The following is a 19,103-nucleotide window of genomic DNA, read 5'->3' as shown; positions in this document are numbered from 1 at the left end:
CTGGCGAGGAGATACTCAGCTTCATCTCAAAGCAGCTGATCACCTCTGAGTGCCATGAAAAAAAGGTGCAATATGATTTTTAAACCAAAGGAAGGCCTGACCTTGTGAGAAAGGATCAGGGACTCGGGTGTTGGCGGGGGGAGGGGGAGGGAGGCAGACACCTGCTGAGAGATCCATGACACGCCTCCTAATCCTCATGGCAGTCTTCCTCAAAACCCTTCACACAGCATTCCAGCAGCCGCTAGGAACTGAGTGTGGTACCTCAGCTGGGTCCGGTCTCATCTCTAAATACCCAGGGAACAAATACTTTCTGAAACTCTACCAACCTAGACAGGGTACTGGGGTCTCACCCCCCTGTGGAACTCCGGTCCCTCTCTCAAGCCAGACAGTTCATAAGAAGCCCCTGCCATGGCTCACTGGTTCGTGGTGAGGCAGGGCGTGTTTCCTTTGGGCACAGAAGAGCACTTGTCCCTTAGCCTCTGGCCCCAGTGGCCTGTAGCTGCCCTGATGCTGAGGTGCTGGGACCAGAGCCCAGACGTCTCCTGTGTCTTGCACGGCACACACTCTGGGTGTGGGTGGCAGCCCCACAGGGCGGGCATCAAAGAACCACATGTCAGGATTCCACCTGGGTCACTCCCACTGGTTTGTTCAAGACATCCTGAAAACTGAATCCCTGAAACAAAATTGCCTGCACCACCCCCCAACTCTCATTCTGACTAGACTTGGCATATTAATTTTCTGTGGCTGCTGTAACGAATTACTTAGAGGCTTAAAACAACAGGAATTTATTCTCTGACAGTTCTAGAGGCCAAAGGTCCAAAATTAGTATCACTGGGCTGAAGTCAAGGGCTGCATGCCTTCTGAAGCTCTCAGGGAGAGCTGCCAGCCTCCCTGCCTCCTCCAGCTACTGGCGGCTGCCAGCGCTCCTTGGCTTGTGGCCGCATCAGTCCAACCATCTAGGTCAGCATCTTCACATCTCTTTCTGCTTCAGTGGTGATGGTCGCATCACTTTCTACTCTCATGTCTCAAACCTTCTCTCACAAGGGTACATGTGGTTGCATTTAGCGCCCACCCAGATAATCCAAGATAATCTCCCTGTCTCAAAATCCTTAATCACATGTTATTGAAACCATAGGGCGGTTGTGGCCTAGGTCCGGCTGCTCACCACATGAGGAGCCAATTATGGAAACAAGAAGGATTTCCCAGGAAGAAAGGAATTCTTTAATACAAGAGGCTTCTATAAAGGGTTAAGGACAAGTTAGTGAGTGATGGTGAGTCTTAGTGTGGCTCTTTCCAGTATCAAAAGTTCAAAGTCCAAAGTCTCACTTGAGACTCAAGGCAGGTGCCTGTCACCCAGGAGCCTGTAAAGTCAAAAACAAGTTATTTATTTCCAAGACACAGTGGTGGTACAGGCATTGGGTAAACATTCCCATTCCGAAAGAGAGAAATCAGTCAAAAGAAAGGGGCAATGGGCCCCCTGCAGGTCTGAAACCCAGCCGGGCAGACATGAAATCTTGGAACTCCAAAACCCTCTCCCTCGCACCGTGTCCGTATCCTGGGCATACTGGGGGTAGGTCCCCAGCCTTGGACAGCCCCACCGCATGGCTTTGCTGGGCACAACCCACGTGGCTGCTGCCACGGGCTGCAGTCTGGTGCCTGCAGCTTCTCCAGGCCGAGGCTGCACCCTACCAGGGGCTCCACCACTGAGGGCGGTGGCCTCTTTCCCACAGCTCCATCAGGCCATCCCCCAGTGGGGAGTCGGTGTGGGGGCTCTGACCCCACATGACCCCTTGGCACTGCCCTAGTAGGGTCTCTCTGTGGGGGCTCCTGCCTGGACACCCAGGCTTTCCCATATATCCTCTGAAATCTAGGTGGGAGCCACCAAGCATCCACACTCCCACATTCTGCACACTGGCCACCTTAATGCCACGTGGATGCTGCTGGGGCTTGCACCCTCCAATGGCAGCCCGAGCTGCACCTGGGCCCCTTGTGCCCCCGTGGAAGCTGGAGCTGTGGGGGTGCAGGCAGAGCATCCCCAGCCGGTAAGGGGCGCTGCCCTGGCCTGGACCCCGAAACAGTCTGCCCTCTTAGGCCTCCGGGCCTCTGGGAGGGGCAGCCTGGAAGATTTCTAAAATCCCTTTAGGGACTCTTCCATTATCTTGACTGCTGCCACTTGGCTGCCTTTTAGTCACGCTGAAGTCTCCAGCAAGTGCTCGCTCCCCAGCCCACACGGATTCCTCACTTGAAAACACTCTTTCCTTCTCTACCACATAGTCAAGCTGAAAATTTGCTAAATTTTTATCTTCTGCTTCCCTTTTAATTACAAGTTCCAATTTTTAAGTCATTCTTTTGCTTCTCTGTCATCTTTGTATCAGTGTTTTGGTCAAAACCACTTATCAAGTCTTTGAGGAGTTCCAAGTTTTCCAGCCTGGCCACGAGAATGAAGAATGGGAAAATGCAAGTCTTTAATAAGATCACCAAGCTGTTGAAGCAGCCGAGCAGGCCCTTCCAGAGTTCTTTCTAAGTGAGATGATACATTTCCTGATTGCTTTAAACAGTTTAGCTGGAGCCAAAAGTATTCCGAGTCACCTTCTGTCCAAGGCCTGATATTGCTTAGGCAAACCCACTTTTCCTTCTGGCAACAACAAAAAAGAAGAAATGTCAATATCGTATGGAGAAGCTTATATTGGATTTTGAATCAGGGTCTGATTTTACATAACAAGTTGGAGAAAATTGAATTTACCAAAATTCTCTTAAAAAGTGATAGCTGTCTTAGTGGGAAAATAATTTGATAAGTCTTTGAAGTCCCTGCAGCGAAGGCGAAGCATTTAAGCTTGAACAGAACAGAGGAAAGGATATTATTTGCTACTTGGGAGGAGGTGGAGGGTGGAATAAGAGGGAGGGAGAGTGGGAAGGGAGCCGGGAGATGGCAGAATGCTGGAGACCGCATGGTGTCCCAACTTCCGCTGGATACTACCCACGTCTGTCCTCTCTTGTACAGTCTTCAAACATCACACGTGCTAAAATCAAAACGTGGACCACGTGGAGAAATCAGTGACAGAGCTGATTGTGGTCTCCAGGGGAAAAGAGGGTAACGGTAATAAATAGGACACAGGGTGAGAGTATGAAGACAGAAGGAACCATAACAAGTAATTCCCCATGAATTTCCCCAAAATCCAAAAGAGACATTTGGTTCTCATGAGACTTTAGTACTGGGGCCTGAACACCTAGTAGCTCGAGATTCTATCTGGATTACATTACGAGTTATGCTACATTTCCAATGCTGCTCTCTACCACAAGTCACACTGGAATATCTGGCCCAACCTCTCCCAGAATGTGGACCCCAGTCCATCCAGGAGCTTTGTTCTGAGCACTTTGTTAGTCTGCCCCACTTGTGGCCAGTGCAAGCCATGCTCACCAGCCCCTTTGGGAAAAGCATGGCCTCCAAGTCTCACCTCTTTCCAATAAGACTCTGCTCTTCCACGTTGCTTTGCTCTCTTTCGTTTATGCATTGTGGCTCCTAGACTTTTCAGCATTTTGAGGGTTTGAATATAGCCTTTCCTAAGGAAATGCCTTCCTCAAAGAATTTCCCAACATGGGCACTCAGACCTGCCATTTGCATAAGTAAGCAGTCATTTGTACAGATGAAATGAGCAGTCGCATATGTGCAGATAGGTCCTAATAGGTACCGTATGCTTCAATTACCCATTTTCCCAGCCCCCTGGACTGACTGGTTATTAATGCAACAGATGGAGCAATTTAGCACTAGCAAACTCCCCAAATGCCACCCCTCTCCTCCTCTCCCGAGACCCACTGCTTCTCCTAGCATCCTCCATTTCTTTGTTGTTGCAGAATGAATGCCACCGAGCAGTATTCAACACATGCTTTTAGTTCCGCTGACAGTTAAATTGCATTTCCTTAACAAGAGTGCCGCTCGGGAAACCCAACAGGCCCTCACTGTCAAGGAGACTCAAGTGGAAAATGCCGGGTTTCTAAACTGCATCCTCTGTGAAAGCTGGCCTGCGTGGACTTCTGCCCGCGCACAGTCTTCAGAGCGGCTGACGTCCAGGGACAACTGGGCCTCGCAAAGATGACCCAGAGTTCTGTTGAGATCCTGGGTTCCTTCCAAACCATCATAAAAATGTTGGTGATCATCAACACAGCCCATCATACCCTCAGAGAGACTCAGAAATCTTCAGAAAGTGAGACAAACAGGAAATCACACAGGCCAGCACATTCCAAGCTGTTTTCCTTAGAACTCTGGGGGTCCGTGGAGGGACCAATGGGAGGGACAAAGCCGTGTCTGGGATCCGGCCCTTCAAACCCCACTTTAAGCAGTGCTGTGCTATTTTTACCTTCTAGGCTTTGTTATTTATTGAGATTATTCACATGAATAAAAAATTCCACAGGCAGAAGAAGTAGAAAGATCAAACAGGTTATTGGTTTCTGACCTGGCCCTCCAAAATCTTTTAAGTTTTTGAAGTGATGGGGGTAGAGGAGGTGGTGGAACAGAAGCTATTTTTAAATATTTCACGAAGCTTAATAGAGCTTCTCCATTTACTGAGCACCCCCCGACATGTCAAGAGTGATGGCATCCGCCCCGGCCTCCCTGCCGCCCTCGCGGCGGTGACTCACGGCCCGTCTCCCGCACAGACCCTTCCCGGAACCCAGGCCCGGGCAGGGGCAGACGTGGGGCCGCACCGCAGCTCCCTGGGGAAGGCGCGAGGCCTCTGAGACTCAGGGGTGCAAACCCACAGGCGGCCCTCCCCGCCATCCACTGCCCCACAAACGGCCTGCGTTCCCATGGCAGCAAGAGGCAGTGTCCTCTGAGAAACGCCCGGACAGAGCCCTGACGACGCCCCTGCTCTGCAGGAGGGCCCAGACGCTAGGCCAACATCTTCCCTGCCCAACATCTTCCCAAAGCCACTGACTCCGTTGCCTCTGACGGCGCCCGCTCCCGAGCCATGTGCACAGACAGCTGCCAGGTTTCTTTCTCGGTCTCTCTGCTTCTGTTCCCCCTTCTCCACTCCAAACCCCTCCGCACGTGGCCCCTCGAGTCAGCTTTTCACAGGACGAGTCTCACCATGTCTCGCTCCACTTCAACCCCGTGAGGTTTCCACGTCCGGAGATGAAGACCACAGCCCGTAGCAGGGCCCGAGGCCTGGTCTCAGCTCTCAGGGCACGGCCCCTTGCTCCTGTGGCCCAACCACTCTGGCCTTTTACCAATTCTTTCTATGCGTCGGGCTCCCTGCCCCCACCTCAAGGCCTTTGCCCATGCTGTTCCCTGTGCCTGGAATGCTGTTCCCTCACTTCTGCATCTAGTTAGCTCTTACCATCCTTTGGAGCTCAACTCTGGCTCTGCTGCCACTGGGACTCTTTCTCAGGTCTCTGGCATCTAGTCCCTCTTGATTCTGCCACCGCCACACAGCATTTGTGACAATCTAATTTATGGATTATTTGATGAGTGTCTAACTCTGCTCTAGAGGGTAAGCAGGGCCCCCCTCTGCTTTGTTCATCCCTGTACCCTCAGCTCCAGCTTAGTGCCCAGCGTGGTGGGCTACTCAGTGACACCTGTAAGAGGAGAAGATTCGGGAAGGAAGATTTCCTTGCTATGGCCTAGAAATGTTCTATGTTCTCAGTGATAGCATGTTGGTTGCCTTATGCTAAAGAGAAGCTCCAAAGAACATCTTTGTTTGAAAATGAATAAATGGGTTGATGATTACTCCTGCGAACTAGCTTTCTTTTGTAGGCAGAATCTTTCAAAATAAGTGGGGGGGGGGAGGGAGGAAAGAGAAGGAATCCTTGACAGAGTTTGAAAACCCTTGGGCCACCTCGTTCCCTTATCCGTGCACACGGACCCAGCATGTGCTGCCGGGTTGGGCACTACATGCGTTGTTTCATCTAACTCTGTGAGCAACCTCAGAGGCAGGTGTTTTATCTGTTTTTCTTTAAATAAGGAGACAGAGGCTCAGAGAAGTTAAGGCACACACTCAAAGGTACCCAGCTAGAAAGTGACAAAAGTCAGGACTTGTGCCCATGTCTGTCTCACCCCAAAGCCAAGCTCTTCCTGCATTTCATACTGACAGCTCCCTCTCTCCCTACTGTAGAGCAAACTGAACTGGACAGAAGCTACTTGCCCAAGGTCATGAAGCGAGTAAATGAGAGAAGACGAGCAGGACAAAGTCAGACCCCCATACCACCACTCTGCTCTTCCCGTAATCACACATATTCCGCTATGTTCAGATTTCACTAAAGTATGGAAACCATCTGTAACAGTAACTTGAGTCCCCCAGAGATCAGAGCCTGAAAAGCCGCATGTTATGTCAGTGGGTGGGGGGGAGCTGTGAGTGAAGTGAGGCTGCAGGAGGGAGAGCTGATGCCAGCTGGTAAAGTTGGTTCATTACTCCGCAGGCCACAGGTCCATGAGGGAATAAGCTGGTGGCTTGGTCACTTAGAACATTCTGGAAAGGCTATCTGGGAGCACTATGTCTCAGAAAAGTCCACAATGTTGGGAGAGGGACTCAATTCAACTGCCCATTTCCCAACCTCACTGGACCCTAACTCTCCACTTCTGGATGGATGGCGTCATCTGGCCTGGCACCTTCCATGGTGGTCTGCTCGAGTCTGCACTGCTAGCACCTGGGGCTCCCACGGTAGATACCACGGAGGGCATGGCGGAGAGAGGCTGCGGCCACAGTGACCGCAGTGGGGTTAGATGCCGAGTTGCTGGCAATCGTGACCAGGGCCTCACAAATGTGGAAACAGTGCAATATATTGCTGGGGCAGCTCCAGCTGAGACACAAGCCAAGTGACCTGGCCCAGAGGCAGATGGGCCTCGTGGGGTGTGCTTTGGATTGTTAAGTCACCCTCTTTCTCAGCTCTGATATAACAGTGGGCAGGGAAAGGGCATGGCTTTGCAGTAAAAATGATCTGTGTTCAAATCTCGATTCCTGCCTCATTAAATTTCTGAGACTCTTCCCTCCTCTGGAGAATGGGGATATCTGGGGTTACTGCATCATCAGGTTGTTGAAGGACCATTTTTCAAGCTTTCTGGGACAGGGGGCAGAGAAGAATGCACATGTAGCTCCAAAAGGTTAGAGGTGCAGTTTAAAATAGCCTGCTGGCATACATGAAATATCTCTGAAACCCAAGCCATTGTTAAAACTTAACATAAAATGTTCATTCTCGTCCATAATATATACTTGGTTTTAATTATTAAGATTTCTTTCAACAAAATTTTAAATAAAAACCAGAGTTCCAGAAAGAGCTTTATCCTGCAAATATGTCCGTCTTCTGAAACACCATCAGAGTCCCCTTGGAGGTGCCGAGTAGCCCAGTTTGAAAAGCACAATTTAGGATTGGCAACAATGACCAGAACACCCAGTGTGTTGAACACTTGTTAGGCACTTGTGTTTTCTTTTGTGATCATCTCAAAGACATTATGAGGTAAATTATTTCCCCAATTGTACAGGTAAGAGAACCAAGGCTCAGAGAGATGACTTCCCAGCCCAAGCTCACACAGTGGGTAACAGTCAAAGTGAGAACTGGATCCTGTTTTGTCATATCCAAAGCTCAGATATTTATCTCCCAGGTTACATGATTTCCCAGTGCGTGTGAGGCGCCTGGCCCGGTGGTTGGCACGTAGCAGGGACTAAGGGCAGTTCTCACTGTTATCACCCCTCAGACTGTGACAGTCAGCACACACCACCAGGAACAGGTACTGGGAAGCCATTGCCTCCAGGGCAGCATGGGCCAGCCTGGCATTTTCAGAAAGTTGGCTAGGATGACTTCGCCTCGTGTTCACCAGCTGAGACTAAATCTTTCTCTCTGCCTCCCTCCAGACTGGGTAGTCTGCAAATCTCCTGAGTGTTCCCCAAAGCTAGCAAACCATTCCTACTTAGTGGGGAGCCAAGGACCACTATCTACCCATCATCACCAGGATCAACAGTTCCAAAGAGGGCAGTGGCTGCCACCAAGAGCAGGAGCCATTCTGCAGGCCCAGGGAGCGTTCTGGGCCTCAGGATTATAAATAGCCCATTAAAGGAAACTGTAATGCAAGTTTTCTCTACAAGTGAAAAAATAATATAAAGGATATTGCTATCGAGTTTCTGAATAGAAAAATATCAAACCAAAAAGGTTATTCCTCTTACTATACCAAGTCATTATAGAGAGAATTAGAGTATAAGGGTGATGATGACTATTTCCCACTCTCTCCCTGGGCAGTCTCTTGATTAGAATCACCGTGTGTCTGACTGCAATCCCTAATTACACCCATCCATCTGTCCATCCATCCAACCCCTTGCCAACAGTAGGCACCTGCTCTGGGCCACGCAGTGCTCTGGGCTCTGAGGAAGGGCCAGGCGCATCCCTGACTTCTGCCAACTAGAAGATGCAGATGTGTTGCCTCCCACCCTGGCCTCATGGAGCTCCACACAGAGGTGTCCCTAGGCTTACAAAACAAAGCCTCGACTCATGCAACACAACCCTGAACTCACCACCTTTCCCCCCAACCCCAACTCCCATTACCATCTGTAGTGACTAGATGTGGCAAGACACAGTCAGAACCCTGGAAAGTTCTACATATACTGCATCTCAGAGTAGACAAATAGTTGGTGAAGGGAAGTTACACTTTATCTCTTGCAAAGAGGGAAGGTATAATTGGATGGTCACCATCTTGCAAACCCTAATGAAATAATGGACTTTGGCATAAATGAGCAAAGGCTGCTAACATCAGGGGGAAAACAACAGTATCTGAGCTGCGTCCTGTGCACAGCACCACATGCGCAGCGGAGCTGGCAACATACCAAACCCAGATCTGTGCACTTCTAGAGCCAACAACCAGCTTACAGGAAATGCAGAAGACAAAGGAACTTGCTAAATGCCACCAAGGGAATGCAATTAGCAAAGTCCAGACGCAGAAAAGTTAGATGACACATGACTCAGTTCCTTCAACAACAACAAGCAAATTACAAGATGGTGGAGAAAGAACCTATAGATTTTTTAAAGTCTTAGTAGACACATTAACTGATCATATGGTAGATTTTATTTGGATCCCAATCAAAAGAAACAAATTTTAAAAAGGCATTTATAAGACAATTGGGAAGAATAACACTAACTAGATGTTTAGTGATAGTAAGAAATTAATATTGATTGCTTGGGGCTGTGATGATTTTGAGTATTATAATTATATTGTAAAAGGGGAGTTTTGCTTTTAAAATTACATACTGAAATATTATCAGATGAAACGATAGGATGTCTGGGATTTACTTCAAAATCATGTAGGGTGCAGATGGAAGGCAGCTTAGGTGGCACAAGGGTGTTTGCAGTTGACAAGTGTTGAAGTTGGGTGGTAGAGATACAGGAGTTGGAGTTACTATTCTCTTTATTAAGTTGTCTATATTTAAAATATACCATTTTTTAAAAAAACTTTGAAAATAGTGTTTCTGAAAAGATTCATTAACAAATATTTTTTCAGCACCTACTATGTATTGTGTAGGTGTCTGAAATACATCAGCAACAAAACAGACAAAGAGGCTTGTCTTGACGGAGCTTCCATTCGGCGGGGAGACAGGCTATGAATAATAAGCATAAGAAATAAGCACAGACAATGAGGAAGGTTGGGAGTCAGCGAGGGCGGGGGCTGTCATTTTAAACTGGACCTTGGGGACCTCTGTGCAGAGACTGGCTGGAGACGAGGCGTTACCATGTGACCGCCGGGGCAGCGGCATGCCCGGCAGGGGAACAGCTGGCGCAAGGGCCGTGAGGCAGGACCATGCCTGCTAGCGTGAGCAGTGGCGGGACCCGTGTGGCTGGAGCAGCAGTGGCAGAAGAGGGATCAAAGAGGTAAAAGCTCATGTAAGGCCCTGCAGACCCTCCTGAGGACTTTGGCTTTTCCCCTGAGTGGGGTGGGGAGCCATGCAGAGTTCTGAGCAAAGGAGGGACATGACCCCGCTACATTTAGAAAGAATCCCTCTGGCTGCTCTGGTAAGAACGGACTATAGGGGCAGGGGTGGTGGCAGGGAGCCCAGCAGGAGGCTCTTGAGGTGAGAGGGATGGTAGCTAAGACGCAGGGGTTGGACGACAGTGGAGATGGACAGCAGCGCGGGATTCTGCGTGTATTTAGAAAGCAGAGCCACCAAGATTGTACGAGGAGTCGGGGAGAGGGGGAGTCCTGGGTGACCCCAAGGCTTGAAGCCAGAGCAGCCTTAGGGACAAAGCCCTCGGGCAGCTCCGTCTCTGTGGGCGGGGTTGACACAGAACTTGCATTTCCCTCTCACATACAGTAAGTCCAAAATAAGCCCCCATGGGCTGTGGTGGCTGCACCTTGCCTTAGACCCAGCCCGTTTCCAGCTTTCTCCTCTAGCATCCCCTGGGAATTGGGCTCATTCTCGAGTTGATGCCTTCCAGCCATCTCGTCCAAACAGCAGGACGAGGAAGGACAAGAAGGAGACAAATGACATGGCCCAGCTGCATTTTAAGGACATTTTCCAAAAGCTGCCACATGACGTTTTTGCTTACATCCCGTTGTGTAAAACTTGGGTACATGTCATCCCTACTTTCTGTGATGCTAGGAAACAGAGCCTCTATTCCAGGTACTCAATGAAAAACTAAAGGATTTATTACTAACAAAATGAGAGAGAATGGATATTAAATGGGTAACCACGTTCAGTTTCTGCCATTCCACTCATCCGTTGCCTAAAGTGGAAACTTAATCATTTTCAGTTGCTCAAGTAGTGTCAATTTTACCTCCTCAATAGAATAGCATACTTCTCATCAGCCTGGACTTTTGAGTCAACCAAACATGAACTTAAATCCCCCTTCTCCCTCCTACTAGCCATGTGATCTTACAATTGCACTCGTGATATTCAGCATAAGCTTCCCCCAGATCTGGAATGCCCCTTAGCCTCACTTTTCATGTGGCACACTCCTAGTCATCCCGTGATACCCAGCCCAATTGGCCCCGTGACTTTATCAGAGTGATATGTATCCACCTCTCTAATTGACCTATTCCTCCTTAAGCACTAATCGTAATTCATTTTTGTGTGCCCAGTCCACAATCAACAGAAAATGTTTCTTGTATTTGAACTGTGTTTCCAAATGTTTGCATGTAGTAAGAATTAAATAAATGGTAACTTTGTTATCATTGGAGTTACTATTATTATAATTATTGTGCTGTCATATATACAGAAGGTATGTGGTTGTCTGTCTCTTAATCCATATGTTTGTGGGAGAATCAGACAGAGAGAAACTTCACCAATGAAGTTCCAAGTATAAAAGGGTCTTTAAGAGGTGACCAAAATAAGAAGTGGCGTTTTCAGGAGGGCTGGCCACCCTGTCACAGCTAAACAGGCCTTCGTTTTCTCAGTGTGTGGAGCCCAGAGCAAAATCCAGGCACGTCTCATAAAACTTCTGTCTTCTTTCCAAAGCCTTAAATCAAGGAGAAATTTGCTTGCAGCATCAACTCTGAGTCTTAAAAAAGCGGTGCATTAGCATCAACAATGGGATTAATTAGGCTTCCCCGGAAGCTGTTCAAACAAAGGACTGCGCAGGTCTCCAGGAAGGTCAGGCCTTGCCATCCTTTTCTGCGGCGTTTCCAGCTATGGCCCCTGTGCAGGCCCACGCTCTGCAGGGACAGGGACCTTCACCAGACCGCCCTGGGGTCTGACGCAACCAGACGCGGGTTGCTGGGGAGAAGGCAAGGATCAAAACATATTTTTGGATAACACAACCCAAAATTACTAAGCTAGCTATTAAAAGATTTTTTTAAAATTCCTGTGCCACTAACAACCATGCTGTTAGCCAGCAGGTGTCCTGTGAGGTGAGCTTTGGGAAAGACTGTGACGGTGTCTGTGAGGGCAACCTCCCCTGGGACGCAGGGGTGAGTCTTCGGAGGGTTCAGCGATTCCCCCCCTTCTCCTCTCCGTCCTTCCCCCGCAGCGCCTCACCGTCGTCTCTGGGCCGGACAGTCTCCTCGCCGTCCCGTCTTAGAAGTCCCTCCTGCGTGGCAGGCGGACGCCGCACGCTGAAATGGTGGGAGACGCTGCCTGCCGGCCGCGGGGGAGGCGCAGACGCACACCTGGTTCGGAAGTGTGCAGCGCTGCGTGATGACTCGGGTGCCCTGAAAAAAGCCAAACGGCTCCATTTTTCCAAGTGTTTTTCCTCTTGGACCACAGTGGGTTTTTTCCCCTTTGGAAGTCCTATATTTAGTCCGCTAGAACACCATCTTGTTTTTGAACTAATGTATCGTCGATTGGAGTTGTTTTGAATGCAAGTGACAGAAAAATCTTTCCTGGGCACATTTAAATAATGGGAATTTATCAAACTAACAAAACTAAATCACCCACTGGCTTCAGGCACGCTCGACCCAGGGCGAAAGTCACGTGAGCAGGATGGACTTTTCTCTCCATTTGCCTTGTTTTCTTCTCTGTGAATTCCATCTCTGCAGGCTCTCCTCTTGAGGTCATAAATGTCTAACTTGAGCTCTCAAGGCTCAGGTGGCTAGGCTTAAAGCTAGCAGACTAGATAAGCCTCATTAAGCCAGATTCTTAGCAAAATCCTGCAATCTATTCTGAATGGAAACTGCTGGGCATGTGCCCACTCCCCAATCAATCAATCGCTGTCCTCGGGGGTTCTGCCCTTTGGTTACTCAGTCTTGGGTCCCATCGGCTCTGCCAGAAACACACAAGCTGAACATGGAGCAGGAAGTGGCATCACAGGGGAAATTGGGAGGTGGTTACAAGAAGAAATCATACTCGTGCAACCTATATCAATTAGTATTAGGTACAGCTGCTTATAACAGAAGAGCAAGAAGGCTTTAAAAAGGTAAAAGTACAGTTCTCTCCACATAACAGAAATATGGGGATGGGTATTGCAAAGCTGGTGTGCTGGCTCCATGGCGTCATTCAGAATTTGCATGTAGATACTCGCAAAATTGCAGCATGACCTCAGATGGATGACAGAGGTATAGCCTGTTGTTGGCAGTAGGAGGAAGCAGTTTTGGGGGGAATGAGAGGCAAAGGAGACCCTTCCAAGCTGAGTTCATAGCCACGCACACCTTAAACCTAGCTCCAATGTAGAAAGCCTGGGAAAATGTCATCTTTTTTTCCATCGGGATTCTGTTATTTACTAAAATCCTTTTAAATACATTAACTCTGGCTCAATCTTAGCATCTGAAGCATGTCTCAGTCCTGTTTCATTTGCCTTTTTTATGGAAAGCAATAGCCTTGACCTTCTGGAAGCTACCTGTGCCTTTTATCTTACTTGATGCCTCCAAAGCCTGGGGGGGGGGCAGGTAGGTTTACTTCGTCTACACTGCACAGGTGAGAAAAGCAGATTGAAAGAGGTGAAGTAACTCATGTCCCTTCACACAGAGGATAAGTGCCACATCTGGGGTTCACACTCTGATCTCTATCTCTTCATTCCTCTAGTCCTGATTCCTCACCACTGCAATGGCCCCCCAAGGAGGAGCAGGAGGGATTAGACCCCCACCCCCAGTGACCAGCCTTGGGGAGGGCCCCATACCTGTTGCTGACTGCCCAGCAGTGGCAGGTTCGGGGTGGTGGTGGTGGTTTGAATACGAATGAATGTGCACACGAATAGATCTCCTGAGCAATTAATTCTTAAATCAGAAACTGCATATCAGAATGGATCTGCCTGCTTAACACAGAGCTCAGCACCCTCCTGGAGCAAAACCACGTTGCAGCTGGGCTCTCTGCAGCTCAGCGGTTTCAGAAGCAATGATTTCCATGCAGCAAGCATTTCCAGCACTTCCGTCATTAGCACGTGCTAAGTCTGGCTCGTGCAAGGGGACTGGTCACTCCAATTTGTCCTACTTGCATTTCTTTGCATGGATTAGTGTTTTTACACATTTTATTTTTACTTCTACTGTCTTTAGACAATGCTTGTGCACACACCATCTCCACCGCCTTCCCAGGCACGGTGAGGTCCTGATTTCAAGGGGTTTCAATTTTGATACGGCTTTTATAACCTGACTGTGGAGTTTATCTTTCTTAGTTTTCCAGGAGAGCAAACCGCTGAGTCAGTGCGGAGCCGTGCACAATCCGTCCTTTGAAACACATTTTCCAGGCCCTGCACTTCACACACCGTCTTTGCTCTTCATTCTCCCTACCTTGTCCACATGGTGAAATACTTCCGAGTTCAGGAACCAGACCTTTCGATTTAGCACCCCCCAAACATACATCCCAGCCAATTTTGTGTTCTGACCCACTCGATCCTGCTCTGCAGCAAAACCCAGCTCACTGCCTCTCCTCTTCTGGGACTTTCTCCAGGCTCTGCCATCTCCGACCTTGACTCTTGTTTCTCTCCTCCGGCTGCGGCCCTGGGGTCTTCACTCAAATCCCCATCTCTGCGTGGGAGCCCTGCCTCCCTCTCTAGGGAGGGCTGCCCCGGGACCCTGCTCCTCGGGGAGGGACGCCGGAGATCAGCGCCCCTGGGAAATTTTCTCTGGTTGGAGGAGGAGGGCGACCTGTCTAAGAATTTGACCTGGCACAAATGAAAGAAAAACTGTGCTTTCCAAGTGACTTCTAGTGCTGCATCTTTTACCTGACAGAGGCCAGGGCAGATGACTATTTATTTAGGAAAATTCATTCCTGGGTCCTTCAGGGATTCCACGCAAAGGAAGCCCGGGGCCTAGTGTGCGCTGGAGACGGCTCTACCTTTCCCTGCTTAATTAAGCAACAGGGATGGGAGCTTTCCCTCTGCAGCCAGCAGGCAGGGAGGCGGGGCTGGGTATTGAGAGAAGCAGGGAAGAGAGAAGGTCTCAGCTGCGTGGGAGCAGGCTGGGCTTTAGGGAGAAAAGTAGCCCAAGGGGGAACTCTGAGTGGTGGGGGCAGAGAAGGAAGGGGTAGGATAGTGACTGGATTGTTTGTTTTGTTTTGGGGGGTTTTACAGCTTTATTGGGGTATGCTTGACAAAAACTGTATGGTAAGTTCTCACCATCTCGGTGGGTTCTTGGAAAGTGCTACTTTAAGCAAAACTGCCTGTGATGATACCAGTTTGACCATCGGCTGATTGACAGAAACAAGAGTTAAGTTCCCATAGCATATTTCTGGTCAAGAAAACATCTTGAAGAAAATTTCCCAAACGTCTAAATAAATACCAGAACACTTCTAATATTAAACATTGAAATTCATGTGAGCTATACTTACATTTAAGAAAGATTAATAAAAATAAGTAAGATAATAATTTACCCAATGATTCCAGTTCAGGGCGGCGGGTGGCCAGGACGCCATCCCATGCAAGGCTCGCACACGTACACACACGCTCACTCACACTCCACTGGGACCGTGTAGACACTCCCATTCACCTAAGGAGGATGTGGGAGGAAGCTGGAGCACTGGAGAAAATCCAGGCAGGTGTGAGGAAAACGTCCAAACTCAGCCAAGGCTGGAATCGGTATTTTTTTCTCATCCATGTTATAATGAAACGACATTGAATGAAAATGACGTTATTTGAGGGCCTGCTGTATACATTTAAACTATGCAGTGCAATTATTTGATATTGCATATACACTGTGAAATCATTACCACAGTCAAGCTAGTTAACACATCCATCACCTCCCACCGTTACCATTGTGTGTGTGTGTGTGTGTGTGTGTGTGTGTGTGTGTGTGTGTGGTGAGAACACTTAAGATCTGCTGTCTTTGCAAATTGCAAGTGCACAATGCAGCGTTTTAAACCATAGCCCACGTGCTATATGTTCTCTCCCCAGGTCACGTTCCTCCTTCACGTGTATACCTTTGGAACAGCGAAGGGTTGGATTTGAAGTAGTTTCCTGCTCTGAGTTCTGAGGCCCTGCCTTTGTGGCAACTCCCCACCCTGGCTGGAAGCTCCGGGACAAATCCGTCACATCCCACGGTGGTGCCCAGGAGAGGCGCTGGGGGCGAGGAGGAAGGGTCCAGCCAGGAGCAGAAATTGGCCAAGGGACATCGGCAGAGTGTGAGATGTCCCCTTGGGAAGTCTCAGGAATCCCTGAAGTGGGGGATGAGGGCCCATGCCAATATATTTGGCCATTAAGTGTCGCCCCAGAAGACCAGGCCACCTGGGTCACACGTCCGTAGGGGGAACCTGATGAAAGCCTCTGCCTCTCTCGAGTTCTGCCCCGTGGTTCAGAAGAGGCCCCGAGGTTATTGGTGGCCTGCCCTGCACGCCGTCCCTGGCTGCCTGCTTCCTCCCCAAGGCAGGAAGAAGAGGGGTCGCTGCGGGGCATCTCCCGGACCCAGGGGCCCGGCATCTCCCGGACCCAGGGGCCGGTCTCTGTTCTCGTGGGTGGCGCTGCCAGGTTGCGCAGCCGAAGCACCGCGGCTCGCAGCTGTTGAGCTCGACCTGAAGAGGAGGAGGGACGGAATCCACTCTTCCTGTGCGGGCGCGGGGCCGCGAACACGCAGCCCCCGCCAGCTGTCTGCCTCCGGAGACTCCTCCGGAACGGGGACGGCGCTGTCCAGCGGGAAGGGCTGGGTGTGGATGGGCTGTGAAGGGCGCGGAGGAGAGGCGCCGATGAGCACCTCAGGTACGCGCTGTCCTCACCAAGGCTCCGGTGGGCTCTCTGCTGCCAGCAGGACGCCGGCCAGGGACGGACACGAGGCCCTGTGCCGCCCCGAGGAAGGAGGCTGCCTGGAGTCGGGGATGACGTCAGAGCCCAGACCACGGACGCTGCTCTGAGGCCGGCCCTGGCTCCGGGGGAATTTGGTGCCGTCAGCAAACCAGGTGCTATGGTTTGAATGTTTGCTCCCTCCAAAGTCGGTTTAACTCTACACTATTCCATCCCCAATGGAATAGTGTAGAGAGGGGCCTTGAAGGGACGATGGATTCGTCTATTCATGGATTAATGAGCTAATAGATTAACGAGTTATCACAGTAGTGCTTTAGATGTCACGAGAGTGGGTCCATTATAAAAGCCAGTTCGGCTCTCAGAACATCCCTGTGGCCCCCGCCCTGTGACACCCTGCACGCCTGGGGACTCTGCAGAGTCTCCCCGCAGGCAAGAAGGCCCCACCAAAGGGGGCCTGGTCCCTGGACTTCCAAGACTCCAGAACTGTGAGAAATAATTTGCTCTCCTTCATAAATGTCCCAGTCTCAGTATTTGGATGTAGCAAGAGAAAACAGACTAAGGCCCCAGGCAACCCCAGGGTTGAGGGGCTGCACAGCAAAGGATCCTGAGTGCGCAGAGCCCCACCCTCGGCCCGGACCCGGCCTCAGCCGGCCGCCCGGAAAGCAGCTGCTGACAGGCCATCGAGTGGGGAGGCGAGTTCCAGAAGGCCCACAGCCTGGCAGACTGGGGACAGGGACGACACAGGGCGTCAGCAGCGGGGACGAGAGGGCAAGTCTGGGCGTTGCTTTTCTGCCCCTTCCCATTCATGAGGCGCCAGGCCAGAGGGAAGAGCCTGGGCCTGGGAGTGACCTGCCTCTGGGCCAACCCCGGCTCTGCCACCCGTCCCGGTTTCAGGGCCTTAAACTATCTCCCCACTCCGCCCTTCTGAGCCTCTGTTCTCTCCTCTGCAAAATGTCAAACAAGGCGTGAGAACTAAGTGAGCAGCGGACGGCCTCTGTGGGCGTCCTGCCCCGAGGCCCTGCCCGCCGTGCACGCTCACAGACCGGGCAGCATTTTCAGCGACTGCCCAGGAGAAAGGTTAGCCGGGAGAGGGGCCACCTGGTCGGCTCCAGGCCCCCGTCGGAGAGGCTTTGTGCCCGCTCCTCAGTCGCTGCAGAGCTTGGCTCTCTGGCCCGGCAGACAGCCGGAGGGCTGAGGAGGGCGCTGGGTGGGGTGGGGGTGTATGGCGGTTTTGCCTGTAGAGCCGAGTGTTTAAGAGGCTGACGGGCGAGTCAGAGCCAGCAAACCGCCCCAGCTCTGCCCTGATTGGCTTGTGCCCGGAGCCTCAGCGCACGGGAGGCTTGTGACATGGGTTAGGGCTGGGCGCTTTCCAGACTGCGCACAGGGACGGGCACCTGGTACGCCCTGAGCAGGCAGCAAGCCATTCTCACCAGGTGGACTCTGTTAAAAGGGGTAGAAAACCCCAACCCAAGTCTACTTAACAATAAAAAAAAAAAAAGAAATTTATTGGCCTAGAATTAAAATGTCTAGGGTTAATAATTTCAGGCACTACTTGAATTAAAGTGTTTGAATAGAGTCCCTAGTCCGCAGGGTACATCTCTCTCTCTCTCCAATCCATACCCCCAGTGTCCCCATCACGGCAGCAGCACGGGGGCAGCTCCCATGGGGGCAGGCCCCACTTTTCCGTCCTGGCCCCAGGCGTGTGCCGGACAGCAAGCCAGCTGCGAAGCCAGGAGGGAGTGGGGGTAGAATGTGTGAGTGGCCCAGGCAGGGGCTGCTCAGGAATTCAGCTGAGCTGCCACGTGGGGCCTTAGCATTCTCTTTGTGGCTGCGGGGCTGCTGCCGTGGCAGTGAGTGCTGCCGGCACTGAGTGCCCCTGTTCTGGTGTGTTCTCTCCCAGGTCCCTCGTCCCCTGTCCTGGGGGACAAGGACCTTGAAATAACCTCAAAATAATCATAGGAGCAAGTTTACCAAATCAAGGAAGCATTGCCCTTGGGTATAAAAAAGTATATTTCATGGACACCAAGGACCCTGGGTTTAGCTCCCTACACTTGACAAAGGGGCACGTGGCAGCAGAAGACAGGAAACGAGTCCTGTCGAATTCTGACTCCCAGCATCTTCTCTACTCAGCCAAACATTCCCCTTCCACTTGGGAAACAGTCGAAATAATTTTAATAATAATCCTAACATGTGCTGGGCACCTCCTAAATGCCAGATACCGAGGGCTTCATGTGTGAGCCCTCGTTTGTTCTCACAGTAACCCTCAGAAGAAGGTACTATCAATTTACTCATGAGGAAATAAGGATCTACCTTAAGTCAAGCCTTGGAATCAGACTGCATCTGGAGCATGTTAGATATACTCACACTAGCTGTGAAAACATAAACACCAAAATCTCAGAGGCTTAAATTTATTTCTCACGTATCCATCCAGTGGATGACTATACTCCACATAGTCATTCAGGGAGCCAATCTCCTTTTTGAGGCTCTACTGTTCCCAGCACCTTCAGAGTCCTTCTATCCCAGCTGTGAATGGG

The sequence above is a fragment of the Microcebus murinus genome, chromosome 21 (genome assembly GCF_040939455.1).
Source record: "Microcebus murinus isolate Inina chromosome 21, M.murinus_Inina_mat1.0, whole genome shotgun sequence".
NCBI classification, from domain to species: Eukaryota; Metazoa; Chordata; class Mammalia; order Primates; family Cheirogaleidae; genus Microcebus; species Microcebus murinus.
The sequence above is the reverse complement of the archived record's forward strand: the minus strand, read 5'-3'. Positions refer to the sequence as shown.